Here is a 13,877-nt window from a genome sequence, read left to right on the forward strand (position 1 = left end):
ACTGTGTTAAGCATTATGGGGGACAAGATGTTTTAGGCAATGTTCTTTCAAAAGGAATTATCCTGAACAATTGTTACACTGCAGAAATATCTCACATGTTCTTTTATAAAATCTTTGACAAACAGCATATAGACTCTTCTAGAAAATCTTTAGTGACAGAAACTTATTACCTCCTAAGGTCGCCTTTCTCATTACATTTTTGGGTAGCTCATTCTCTTAAAATATTTGAAATCCAGCTCCCTGTGATTTTGAAATTTGAGCCCTAAATCTTTCTTTGAGGCTATAGAAAAAAACCTATTTATAATTGACAGAATTATTTGTCATAGTTACTTTGAATTATATACATACAAGTTTATAGATTCAGGAGATAATTATTTAACCTTTGCCATGTCTAAAATACTGCATGTTTATAATATAAAAATTGTTATATCACTTTATAGTCATATCTCTTTTAACCCTGATTTCCATTTGTTAACTGGACAATTTCAAGATTTGGAATTTGTTGGCATATTTTATGAGTAGGTTGCAAACTGTTAAAACATATAAATGATTGAGAAGTTGAAGTGTGCACAGGTGTTAAAACACTTTAGACTTTCAATATAGAGATTCATTAAGTGTGAGGTGTGTGTATGAAATCATCTGTTATGTATACCATTCAGTATGCTAGCCAACTATGGGGGATTTAACTGTGAGCATACCCACACACGGTCCCTACCCATGTTAAACTTACCTAGAGCCAGAGATTCCAGTAATCAGACAAATGTAAACTACTATTATGGCAGTTTTTAATGACTTAGTAGCATGAGTACTTGTAATAGGGGATTTGACCCTGCCTGGGAAGATTGGAAAAAAATGATGAAAAATCCTGAAAAAATGATGACTGAATTTTTAGGCTTGAGTTCCAGTTGGTAAAAAGAGAGGAAGAGCATTTCCAAACAATGCGGACACGTGTGAAAAAAGGACGCTGGTGAAAAAGAGTATCTTAAGAAAGCAAAGAAGCTCTGGCAGGGTGGAGATGGAAAGGGGCTAAGGTGGGAGATGCGTAGGAGTGAGCAGAACCATGCAGGTCCTCTAGGCTTTGACAAGGGGTTTTGCATGTATCCTAAAAGCAATGGGACACCATTGAATGGAAGTGATGTGATTATATTTTTCTCTAGAAAAGATTGCTGGCTGAGCGTAGAAGCCTGCCATGTGTGGGCAGTCGGGGGAGCTGTTAACAGCGGTCTGGTGGGGAAGCACTGGCAGCTTGGGCTGGGGTCATGGTGGTGACGCAGAGAGGAGTGTGTGTGTGTGTGTGTGTGTGTGTGTGTGTGTGTGTGTGTGTTCCTTGTGTGTTTGTCTTGAGGAGGGGGACACTGACCCACGCTGGTGATGTTTTGGGTTTAGAAGGTGAAGCAGAGGGAAATGGCTAGGACAGTTTCTGGCTCTTGCACCTGGTTGGATGGTGGTCCCATTCTTTGAAATAGAGAATCCTAGAAAGTGGCTGGGCCTGTGAGGGGCAATCAGTTTCTGTAGTTTGAAGCCTCGAAGAGGACATGCCAAGGGAGGAGTAAGAGTAAGCAGAGAAGAGAAACTAGACAGAAGGCTGAGGGATTTTCCCATCTAGGGGCTGGCTGTCGGGGTGAACATGCCCAGGGGATGGTGAAGGAATGGCCGGACAGGAAGAGGACATACCAGGTGCTTGTTTCATCAGTAAAGCCAAGAGGGAGAAAATGTCAGTTCAAGGAGAGGTAGTCAGAGAGGTTAGATTCTATTGAAAGGCCTGAAAATGTCCATTTACTTAACGACTTAGGGGTACTAGGGATGATCTCAGGAAGAATTTTGTTGTTTTTTGTTGACATGAAGGGGATGGAAACCAGATTAGAATGGAATTATTAGCAAGAAGAAGGTGAAGACATGGAGAGAGTTTGTATGTCAACTTTCGGAAATGTAAGATAATTTCACTTCAGAAGATACTCTAGACAAAAATCTAGAATCGAGGCAGAGATCAGGAGACTCTGAAATTCCCTAACATTTGAAAAATGAGTTTAGCCAACCAAGTTTTAAACTGCAACTGAAACAACTTGTAATTACTTGAGGATTATTTGCAGTAAATACCTAATATCCTGTCTAATAAGCACACCGGGCATTACCACTACCAGAGGAGGTTTAGAAAGCTCATGGAATTAGGAAGGCAGATATACTCCACGTCAGTCTTACAATGTGCTCTGAAAGCTTGATAACAGTGGCTCTGCAATTAGCTAATGTTTTAGCTTAAATGTACCACAGTTTGGCTTTATTAACCCAGGTAATTAATTGTTCTTCCTAGAGAATTGTTTTAATCACACCCATGTGTTTCTCAGAAGGTTCTACCTTCTTCATCCTAAACCATGTTTCCCCCATCTCCTGAAAGCAAGACTCCCAGTAAAAATAATATTCTTGTTGTTTCCTACATCTGCAGATGTTAATTCCTTTTAATTTTCTCTCAGTGCCTTTCGTTAATCTGTTCCACTGAACAAACACATGTTAAGCATTTATGCTGGGCCAGGTGCTAAGGGCTCAGATTGACACAGTTCTTGCTCCCCAGAAGCTGAGAGTCTACCTGTAGCCATTCTAGTCAAAGGAGACTTCTCCCTGCATCACACGTTTTTTTTTTTTTTTTTGTACCAGGTGTTTCCCATCTTTTCAAATATGAGGACTTGTTTTTAAAAAATGACTGCAGACATCTCATGTAATACCAGGCATGCCTAGTATCTGTTGATTAAGAACGACAGAAGAGAAAGCCAGCAGAGATATTTTGAAGTGAATGCATGTCTTATGTCCCTACAGCAACATATACATAAATTTTAAGAACAACGTGTATATCCATGTCAGACATTATTTATGGGCAGTATGGGCAGTAATTCATGGAGATCATTTGCAAAATACTATAAGCCCTTTGATTCACTGTGGAGCCCCATAGTCTACAGCCACTCATTTCACAGTTAACTTGCCTCATGATACTCTTTTTTTTTTTATTGTTGTGTATTGTTATTTAACTTTTACAAGTGCTTATTTAAATCACATGCCTCTTAAGGGTAAAGATCAGAAATTGAATTTCCTGTTTATCCCACAGAAGTTTGCTTCTGTACGGAAGTGAATAGAGGCTGAATAAATGTGGCTTAATGTATACCAGTGATTGCTACTAACCCTTATATATCTTCTGTTAATATCTTGGAAAATGAATAGGAAGCAGAGTCAAAACATTATGCAGGAGTGCAAGGCTTTGATTGGAGTTGAAACAAGTGACAGTGATCCAGATATAATCTTGGTGGGATAAATTTTATAGGTTAAATGACACCTTGAGTTTGATTCACATTCATGAAGATTAAAGGAATTTAAGAAGCATGTCATACTAGTACCTCAAAGTAACTGTGAAACATTTAATAACCTAGTTTTTAGATGAAGAAACAAGACTCAGAAAAGTTACATATCCAAGGTTACACAGGAACTAGTGAAAATAGAACTGGGATTTGTACCTCCAGACCACTAGTTCATGATACTTTTCACATTAGTAGTCAGGGTGAGAAAGATTTAATAGTATGCAAACCCATATAAATTATATCTATAACTTGAAGGTCATCCTGAACTCTTCATGCCCTAAGCATATGACCCTTTCTATAAGTCATAGTATGGATCCCCACCAGAAAGTGACTTAACTGACTTACCTTAGGCCACTGCCAAAAGCCCTAGAGAAATCTATTAAAGAAATACAAATGTATTTGTTTATCCTCTAGATTATGTATCCCTGATTCTGACTTTGGTGGTCCTTATCGAAGAACTATGTATCTGACTCTTCTGTAGATCGCAGCAGAGTTGCTTTGTCTCACTGATCAAAGTAAGGAAGAAAGCCTTTGGTATTTAGAAAGAACTGACTCAAGGACTGGCCACGTGAGGAACACTTCATCTGCAAAGCCACGTGACAGACGTTGTCCGTTATGCCATTTAATGTTCTTTGTACTGTAATTTAAGAGTTCATTTAGACATCAGAATTTAATGTCAAGAAAAAAGGCTATTTGGTGCTTCTTTTTATCGGAATATGAACTGTATCGCTCACTGTAGTTCTCTTTTTACTTAGATCGGCAAGGAGCTTATAGCCGAATTTTAAATAAGAATAACTCTAGTCACCTAGATGGTTGCTGTTTGTTGACGTAATATAAGGGAGAGTATTGAGACAGGGGCCTGGCCTCGCCTGGGTGGCTCCGTGGGTTACGTGTCAGACTCTTGATTTTGGTTCAGGTCATGATCTCAGGGTGGTGAGATGGAGGCCCGAGTTGGGCTCCCGGCTGGGCAGGGAGCCTGTTTAGGATTCTCTCTCTGCCCCCCACCTGAGTGTGTGTGTGTTCTCTTTTTCATCCTCTCTCTCTCAAAAAAAAAAAAGAAGAAGAAGAAGAAGAAAGGGACATGGTCTCATTGTACTTGCCTTTAGGTAGGATTATTTGGAATTGTAGATTAACTTTTATTTACCAGTGAGCCAATAAAGACCTTATGTCTTCTGACTGCGGCCTAATTTCTCTGCCTGTCAACAGAAAATCATTGTCAGAAAGTACACGGTACGTACACAGTATAACAATAATGGAGGTTTTCTTTAAAAAATTTTTTTCATCATGGGATATTTCACACATAGTACCATCAACTCCTTTGTGCCCGTTTCGTGGCTCCATGGTGACCAGATCACGGCCAGTATCGTCTCACCTGCATTCCCTACCTGCCCCCTGACCCCCAGGCATCACATCACTCCATCCATAAACCATCGTTGCTTTCAGAAGCCCTCCGAAGGGACGCTGAGAAGGTCTAGGAGTAATTTGTCAAAGGGAGCAGGAAAAACATTCATATTGACAAAAAGGAACAACTAAATCCAGGATGTGAAGAAAGGAGACACCAAAGCATTTTTCAAAAGGAAAAGAGTCAAAATTTAATCGGCCAGCAGAAAGGAAGAGGAAGGGCAGCTAGTGCTGTAAAGAGCACCACCGCCTTTTTGAAGCAGGACGTGATGCAGCTGCACCTGTGAGCAGTACTAGTCACGGCCTGCTTTCCAGAACTTTGTTGGCATGTTTTTCACGTATCCATCCTCGTCACCTCCCTAAGCTTTGCATACGCCTTTTAGCAAGTACTATTTCATAAATTAGATATGACGTTTATATTAAAATTGTCATGGGTTTTTAATGTAATATTTCTCAAGTTTTATGTTGTGTCCTATGCACACACATGTGTGTGGTAGGGTTTATTTGTGCCCCATTGATCCTAGCAGGAAGTCTGTTCTCAAACTCAGGGTGCCTAATTTATTTAGATAAATACGAATTATCCACAGATGCACATAATTTCTGTGTTTGGCTATAGTTGCAGTAATTCTAGTAGGAGATAATTGCTTCTGGATGTTTGTACGTACTTTTCTTAAACTCGGAAGTTAAAAAATGATTCTTCTTAACCCCTGGGCTCTACCCAGTTCTCTTCTACCTATAGTGCTTACATGCGTGTGTGTGTATGTGCTTTAATTCTGACTCTGTCCCTGACTCATTTAAAGAAGGAAGACACTCAGGGCTAACAGTGCTGCAAGAGGTTCTCACTTAGAGAAGAGGAATTAGCTACTACACAGGACACTTCTCACTCCCTTGCAACCAGGTGGTTTTTATTGTTTTGGTGAATTTACTGGGGCCCAGGGCCTTATTTTCAAGTGTAACAGGCTTAGAAATATATGTTCAGCACATCACAGAAAGCCCATCTCACAGGGATGATTTTACATTATCCAAACTGATGAGACTGTTGCATAGTATCATAATAGTAGTTGGGTCATTCAAAAGATAAATACAGCCTCTACCCAATCGGAAGGCACACGCTGACCTACACTGTGCACTCTCTCTCTTTATGCCAGTCTGCCTGGGCTGGCCGATTACAGTCTGACAGGTGCTGGTGAGTTATGGGCCTGAATATTTAAAAGGCTTCCAGCTAAGGCAGGCTGCCGCGTCCACCTCCCCCCAAGAGCACGATAGTGACAGTGTTGCCACTGTGACCGACTCTACCACTAAACGGGCACTAGCCCAGCACCCAGGCCCTGTCTCACCTGCGCTCCTAGGTGTCCCTTTTTCATATGGAGAACAAGTCCATTGTGGTAAGCACATTCTTTCCTTGGCTGTGTCTGTCCATCTGCCTTCTGAAAGGATTTTGTTTTTTATAGTAGCGTGCTTCATTTTTCTCTCCTCCAAGCTCTGGGCACACCTCACGCTGGCTCTCCTACCAACAGTTGCACACCTTCACCTGAAATGATGAGAGCATTGATGGCTTTTCAGACCTCTCTCGAATCTGAGCACTGCCAATTACTGCTGCCATGTTAGCATCCGTTCTACGTCATTTCATCAGCTGTGGCTTAGGGTTACGACAGCTTGACCTCTTTTCCTAAATTCCTCCTGTTCTCATTCCACCTCATGCTTGATTGAATGTTCTTCATATTCTTTTCTCTCCAAGGCCCATGGTCTATTGAAGCTATTTAAAAAAAAACATATTCTTTGGTTTTATTTCTTTTCTCATTGAGATAATGCTCATTTTCTAGTCATTTTTAATGTTTGTCTTTTTGTTCTCCACCATGTCTCACACTTAACATGCTCCCAGATCATTTATGTGGCACTGGGCTTCATTTTCCTTTTCTCTAGTTGCTTCTGATCCAATAGTTTGCTGGTGTCACCTCTGTGGCATTTTTTTTTCCCTTCTCAATATTAATTTATGCTTGGCCTTTTAGCCAGCGCAGTCTATTCATTTTCAAAGTCCATGAAATAAGAGTGTTCTTGGTAAGACCTTGCATGTCATTTGGTACTGTGGAAGTCTCCAACTGGGATTCAGTTAAAACTCTAGGCATTTTTTAGAAATTAAAAAACTGTCATGAAAATAATGAAGAATTTTTTAAGAACATCTTAAACCCCTTCAAAATGCCCTGGGTAGCCTCCCCGTTGGACCTTTGGAGACATTACGTGTGGGGCTATCTGTTTGCCCTGCAGCAAACTTCTTTCATTATTTTTCATAATCTTGTCAGCACAGGTACAGTTCCCTCCACCACTTCAAGGTAACTAATGTGACCCAGATTTATTATCTCTGACCCTGTAAAACCATTCTGAAATTGTACTGTGAGTGTGTGCCTGTGTATGTGTGTTTTAGTGGGGTGACCCTTTCCTCTTTCTTTGTTGCCATGATGAAACTTAGGTACTGTGCTTCACTTGTATAATCTCACCTAATTTTCTTTGTAAATTGAGGGATAAATTCTCTTTTCCTCTCCATCTTACAGGCAAGGAAAATAAACTTGCTCAGGATCACACTGCCAGGAAGTGGTCACCTTGAACCCTAGCTGTTCAGTTTGAGCTCCCACTTTCTTAACCACATCTCCTTATGACTTCTCCCTTTATCATCCATCTCCGTATACTGTCCCCCATATTCGTTCACCCAGCCCATTGGTTGGAGTACACAGATACACTTTACTCAGGGCTGAGGATTTCAAGGTACAAATAAATACCGCATTGATTAACATTCAGCATTTTGGCATAGACAGGTTTCTTGCATTCCATAGATGGGCCTTCTCCAGGCAAGAGTCCTGAATTCATTAAAAAAAAAAAAAAATCAATCCATCCTCCTTGCCCACATTAAGCTAACTTCCCTTTAATTCATTTCTCCTGTTATCCACCTTAAATATGACCTTTCCATTAAAGTTATTTTCTGCTTAAGACCTGGCTCTTCTCTTTCCAGGAACCCCAGACTCACATAGAAATCATCAGGATCATCATCCCAGGGATGATTCCTGGAAAGGAGAATCTTCTCCTCATCCAGAATGACCACTTGTAGTAACATGGTTGTGGTCATAACTTGATCACCAACCCCTTCCGTGGGCTGGTGTTACCTGACCTTTGGCCTCCAGAAAATCCTATTATTTTTCATCTTCAGGCTCGAAATACATACCCTGTCTTCTCTTGATCCTGAACTCTGTCTCAGGCATTTCCAAACCCATGTGTAAAGTTCAAATTTTGTCCCAGTTAACCCCAAATGGGAAGGAAGCAGACATTCTTTTAGGTCACCTCTTATAGATGCTGAGCCTCTGTCAGGGGGGAATCAATGTCTGAGTAAAGGTTGCTATAGTTTCTGCTTTACTAGATCATTACCCTGTGGTACAGTTGTAATTAAGAATTTGTCTTAAGTTCAATTAAAAACGCGAGAGCGCTGCTATGTGATATATTGGCAATTCAGCTTTACTCCAGGCAAAAATTTGGCATATGAACCTCATACCCCATTGCTGCCCCTCAAAATTAAGCCATCTGATCAATTGGCACTGCACCATGCTTAAAGAAGCCATAAAAATAAAAGCAAAACAGAGGAACTAGACTACCGAGCATCCTAGCAAAGAGGTAACAGTCTCAAGTTATGTTACCAGATGAGATAAAGGAAGAGACTATGCAGATTAGATGTCCTAGGGGGTCTGTTCTGAGAGGTGATTGGGAAAATTAGCTTGCCAGCCTACAGCAGATGGTCAGGAAAGCAAATGATCAATTTGAAGAAAGCTTCAAAATTCAGGAATACCAGGGGAATGACATTATCAATGCCAACAGTAAGTCAGAGAAGTTGAATGGGAATAATTTCTGAGACTCAAGCCAGAGTGTGAAAGTACCAACTTTTTGTTGCACATGTGCATGCTTTTATTCATCTTCGGAGAGCATGTGCTCCAAATTGACATTATGCATATTTTCTGACTCTAATATGAAACAGGTTACCTTCTTCCTAAATACTAGTATTTGTTGTTTTTCCATATTTTATAATAATCTTTTTTTTCCTGTTTCTGCTCTGAATATCAATGGCAAACCCCAGGTTGCTAGAACAGTAAAAGAACATCTGTCATGGTTACTTCAAGTTGGGTTAGACTTGCCTAGTTAATAACCAAGAACCATACTACCTTTTTGGTTGGCCTGACTTGAACCTTTTTGTCCTCTGTGGTCATTTAGGTCTTTTTTGGCTTGCACCTGGTCTCAAGAGCAGATTGGCAGATGGCATTTCATTTTCCCAATCTGCATACATTTAAAAAAATTTGATGGCTAGATCATCGTTGACAGATGTATTTTAAGAGTTTGGCAATGGGAAGCCCTGTATTTGCTATGAAAGATGTAACCTCCAGTGTCTAGCCCAGAATGTGGCACTTTCTGGGGCTAAAAAAAGACATGTGAATAAAGGAATGAGTAGATGGAACCATCTTCCCGTCTCAGAATGAAGTCCTTAACACTTACACCTCATTAGTTTTTTTGGGCATCTTTCAAAAGAGACTGATTTCAGCTTCAGAAAGTCATCAACCAGCTCTGAATCTCTAAGGCCACTGACAGAGTCTCCATGGTATATTAGAAAAGCTGAGGGACATCTGGAATAGCTGATGAGTCTCCAGTGTCTAGATCTATGCTCTGTGGTAGCAAAAACACCAAAACCATGACGACACCCAGAAACAACAGCTACAAGCACTCTGTTTTGGCATCAGTACAATATGACAATGAAGTGAAAAGATGACTTGGTAACCCAAAAGCAGGTTAAAAAAAAAAAAAGAAAGAAGGAAAGCAAATAACATGCATAGCCAGTCAGTTCCTGAATCAGCTGCATTCACCCCTAATATGCATCATTTTTCCAGCTCCTAACAGAAATTGTTCTTTAATGGGGAACCTACAATGGTATTGCAAGAACGTGATTTCAGATGATCGAAATTGCCTTAATGTTAAAAGCAGGCCATTTCTTAGTTTTCCAGGTTGATAATGTTACCATTGCCTCTGTATGAACTTGTGTAATGCTGTGATTGTTGCTAACAGTATCAGGAATTTCACAGGCAGATCCAGCTCCTTTATGAGATAAAAACCAGAGCTACCCTAAGGGCTCTGGAGGAAAAAATGTCTCTACTCACTCTCCACAGCATAATTCATCAGCTCACCAGCAGACTTAAAACAGACACGGAGACAGTGTGTGATACAGCCCCTGATGTAAAGGAAGATCTTGTCAGCAACTTTTGAGTCTGAATTTCCAGAGCCAGTGTGGACTACTAGCAGCTGGGCACCAGTTAAGACAAATGTATTGAACAATATTGTATCAGATATTTTGAGAGACACCAAATAAATATATTTATATATGATCCTTCCTCAAAACGAACAAGAAAATTGGAAGATAATTTTACAAAACCACATGTTAGCATTATTTGACAGAAAGTTGACAGACACTGCCCTCTGACAGACCCACCTAGGTTCAAAGTCAGATCTACATGCCGCTAAGTCAGTTGTATCAACTTATGGTCTTCTGTTTTCGTATCTAGAAAATGGAAATAATACTACCTACTCTCAAAGTTGTTGCAAGAATTAATGGGATGATTTGTGACAGAATAAAAATGATTATTGGTGTTATGAGAAACATTTTTAAAAACCATTTTCTGGGATTCTGAAGAGGGCAAATTCAGCCTTTATTGGTTGGGCCAGGAGATGGGAGTAAAAAAATCGAAATTGAGAGAGTGAAATTGCTTTGTGGAAGCAAATGGAGAGCTGGAGGGAGTGCATGTGAGGGGTTGGGGAAAGGAAGAGGGTCATCCCAGAAGCCAAAAAACGTGGTGCTGCAGAATTGGCGAGGCTGGAGGCGGAAGAATGGGGAGAGAGGTGAGTAGGCAGCCAGTGGTGGAAGTAGTAGAAATAGAGGTGCTTCAGGGTGATTCAAAAGAGACTTTTGCATTATGTAACCACTTCCTCCATTTCGCAACACAATCTTTAGTAAAAATCTGTACATCTTTTAATGTTTTGTAGAGTTGGATTTGTTTTTAGGAGATGGACCCAAGTTTTGAATTCTGCTGTGAAGTATCATGCTAGGATCAGGGCTCCTATAGGATCCTGGTCTTATCTAGGCTACGTAGATACGATGCTTGGCTATTAATAAAAAACTGTTTGTAATTTACTATTAATAGTTTTTCAGAGAAAGGAAGAAATCCACATGGGCTGGAGTAACTTAAAAGGACATTTTGGAAAGAGTAGGATTTATTCTTGTCTTGGAAGGTGGAAAACAGAGAAGGAGAGAGAGGTGTGTCCTGTTAGAAGTGTGTGGGCAAAGATGTGGAGGCAAAAGTGTACGTGGTGCATATAGGGAATTCTGACAGCCTTCTGGTTATAGCAGAGGGTGTTTGTTAAGAAGTACTGACATTGTGCTCACATATCTTAGAATCCCATTGAGAAGGGCTCTGAAAGTCAGACATGGAGTTTGTACTTGATATAGGACAAGTCAGGACATGTGGAAAGGTTTCGAGGAGGAACATTTGATCGTGGAGATTTTGTCTAGGAAAACGAATTGGGTTATGGTGATGCTGCTGTCCTGGATGGAGGAGAGGCTAAAGACCAAAAAAAGGAGTATCTGCTGCCTAAAGATTGCAGTATAATGATGAGGAAAACTAGCCATTTGGAAGGAAAAAGCAGAGATCGGAGAGGAGTGTGGAAGAGTGAACAGTGAGAGCAGTTTGGGGCAGCCTGGAACAGCATGTTGCTGCCAATAGGAAGAGAGGAGCCGACGGGGGATCTGAGCATGCACCCATGGGACTGAAGATTTGACGTTTCAGCAAAATGTTCAAGTGCACATGTCCTGAAGTCAGTTGGAAATGAGCTGGAGCAAAGATGGAAAGTTAGGGTTGAGGATGCTGATCAGGCCAGAATTTGCATAAGGGTGATAGTTGAACCCTCTGAAATTATAATGGGTTCACTGATGGATTAAGTGTAGACAGAAGAATCAATATCTTGGGAGACTTGGGAAACAGAAGGTTATAGAAATCAAGGGAAGAAGGAATGGCAAGAGACTTCCTCATGCTTCCCATCTCAGTAAAGGGCACCGCCATGCACAACTACTTGGGCCACAGCCTAGGAGGCGTCCTGAATTCTTCTCCTTTCACACCTGGCACTCAGCCTGTCAGCCAGTCATGCCCAATCAACCTCTGAATGTTCATCGACGTCTCTCGTCGAGGCTACAGTGGTCTCCCTCCCTGCAAATGACTACACGCCCCTGTTGGCGTCCACACTCTCAAACTCTGTTTCATCTAAAAGACAGGTCTTGCCACCCTCCTACTCGGAACCCTCCAGTGGCTTCTGCTCACACTTGGAACAGAATGCCATGTCCTTGCTGTGCCCTCCAAGGCCCCTACCACTTCATCCCTCCTTTCACTTCACTGTGGCCTCCCTGACCTTCCTTGGTCTCCCACACCCTGAGCGTATTTTTGCTTCCCTGGCTTTTCCGTTGCTGTTTGCAGTGCTGGGACTCCACTCTCCCCAGCCCCCAGCGACATGCACGTACTGCTGGGACTTTCTAGGATTCTGTGAGTACACTGAGCATCAGTTACCGTCACAGACATGGGGGAGACAGCAAGAAGAGAATAGACACTGCTCCCTATCCTCGTGGTGCTTCCCTTCCATCAAGGGACCCAGACCACACATAAGACAAATAAGGAAGCTGAGTTGCAAGGTCAATGATGGCAAGTGCTCGGGAGAAAAGGAAAGCAGAGGAAAGGGGATAGGAAGGATCGGGGTCGGGTGTGAGGAGGGTGAATGAGTACAGTTCTGTAGAGTTGGCATGAAAGGCCCCGCTGAAGGATGTGTGAGGCAAAACCAGAAAAACGTTTGGAGGAGCAAGCAGATCAACAGCAAACAAGCCAAAGGCATCAAGAGAGGAGAACATGTGTGTGGCAAAGCGGGTAGGGAGGAGGAGACATGGAGGGTGTGGGTGAGAGCAGCGAGGCCCAGAGAGGCAGCTGGGCTTGGGTGCGGGGACTTAGGCCTCCCTGCATCTCTTACCCGGGTTACTTCTCTTCACAGAACGTAACGTTACCTGACATCATATCACGTATCCAAATTTTTTATTTACTTAACATCTCTTTTTCCCCTCACTAGGGAATAAGCTCCACAAAGGCAGGACTTTGTATTCTTCATCAGAACAGCATCTTACCCATACTGGGAACTCAGTTTTATTGATTAAATTTGTGGATGAGAGAGAGAAGCCTAGAACGTAACGTCCACTACGGAAGAGCAAAAACAGAAAGGGCCTTTGAATGCGGCAAGAAGGCGTTACTGGCCTGGGAGTTTTTTCGGGTCCTTGATAATAACAAATGCTTGCGTTGGAACTAGAGGGGCAAAGAACTAGAAGGAAGGAAAGCAGGTGAAGTGATGCCAACCGGATCTTAAGCATCCTTAACAACAGAAGTAACACAGCTGATGGTTTGTTTCTTCCCCTCTCTCTAACTTATTTATGATTTATTTATCCTCTTAAATAGATACTTCACCAAATTGCATCCCTTGGAGAACTGACAAATCCCACTCTGCTCATTGTTAACATAATTTTAATTAAGGCATCTAAAACCCCATGTTAAGACTTGACTATAATCTCATTTACTGTGTGGGAGGTGTTACCTGGTTCGTGACTGAGGTAAAATCTTAGGAAGGAGATATCCCCAAACTGCAGAGCATGAAACACAGTTACGCCTGAGAGACTGAAGAACCCTCTGTAATGAAATGAAGTAATGTATATGAAAGAGCTTTGTAAGCAGTATCAAAATATGCAAATAGTGTCCTTGAAAAGGCAAGTCTCAGCCTGAGAAAATTCAGACCTTCGAAGCCACAAATATATTGTGATAGAAGAGAGCATCCTGTGAACTCAGATAATATATGGCTCATTTGTTGGAGTCATTGTTACATCCACATAAGGTATGGATTTTTAAAAAATATATATGCACAAATACTGATGGAAGTATAAAAATCCCAATAAAGGAATTTGTAGAATAAAGTAAATAGATAGATAGATATTTAAAAGGAATTACTGTAGCTGTGAATTGTTGATCCAAAATCTTT

General features: G+C 41.3%; 1 protein-coding gene across 1 annotated transcript in view; it reads left to right on the forward strand.

Annotated features, from left to right (window-relative positions):
• MORC1 (MORC family CW-type zinc finger 1) overlaps positions 1 to 13,877 on the forward strand; it is a 162,059-nt gene that overhangs the window by 118,586 nt on the left and 29,596 nt on the right. The window lies entirely within an intron of this gene.

This window comes from Vulpes lagopus, chromosome 1, assembly GCF_018345385.1.
Source record: "Vulpes lagopus strain Blue_001 chromosome 1, ASM1834538v1, whole genome shotgun sequence".
Taxonomy (NCBI): Eukaryota; Metazoa; Chordata; class Mammalia; order Carnivora; family Canidae; genus Vulpes; species Vulpes lagopus.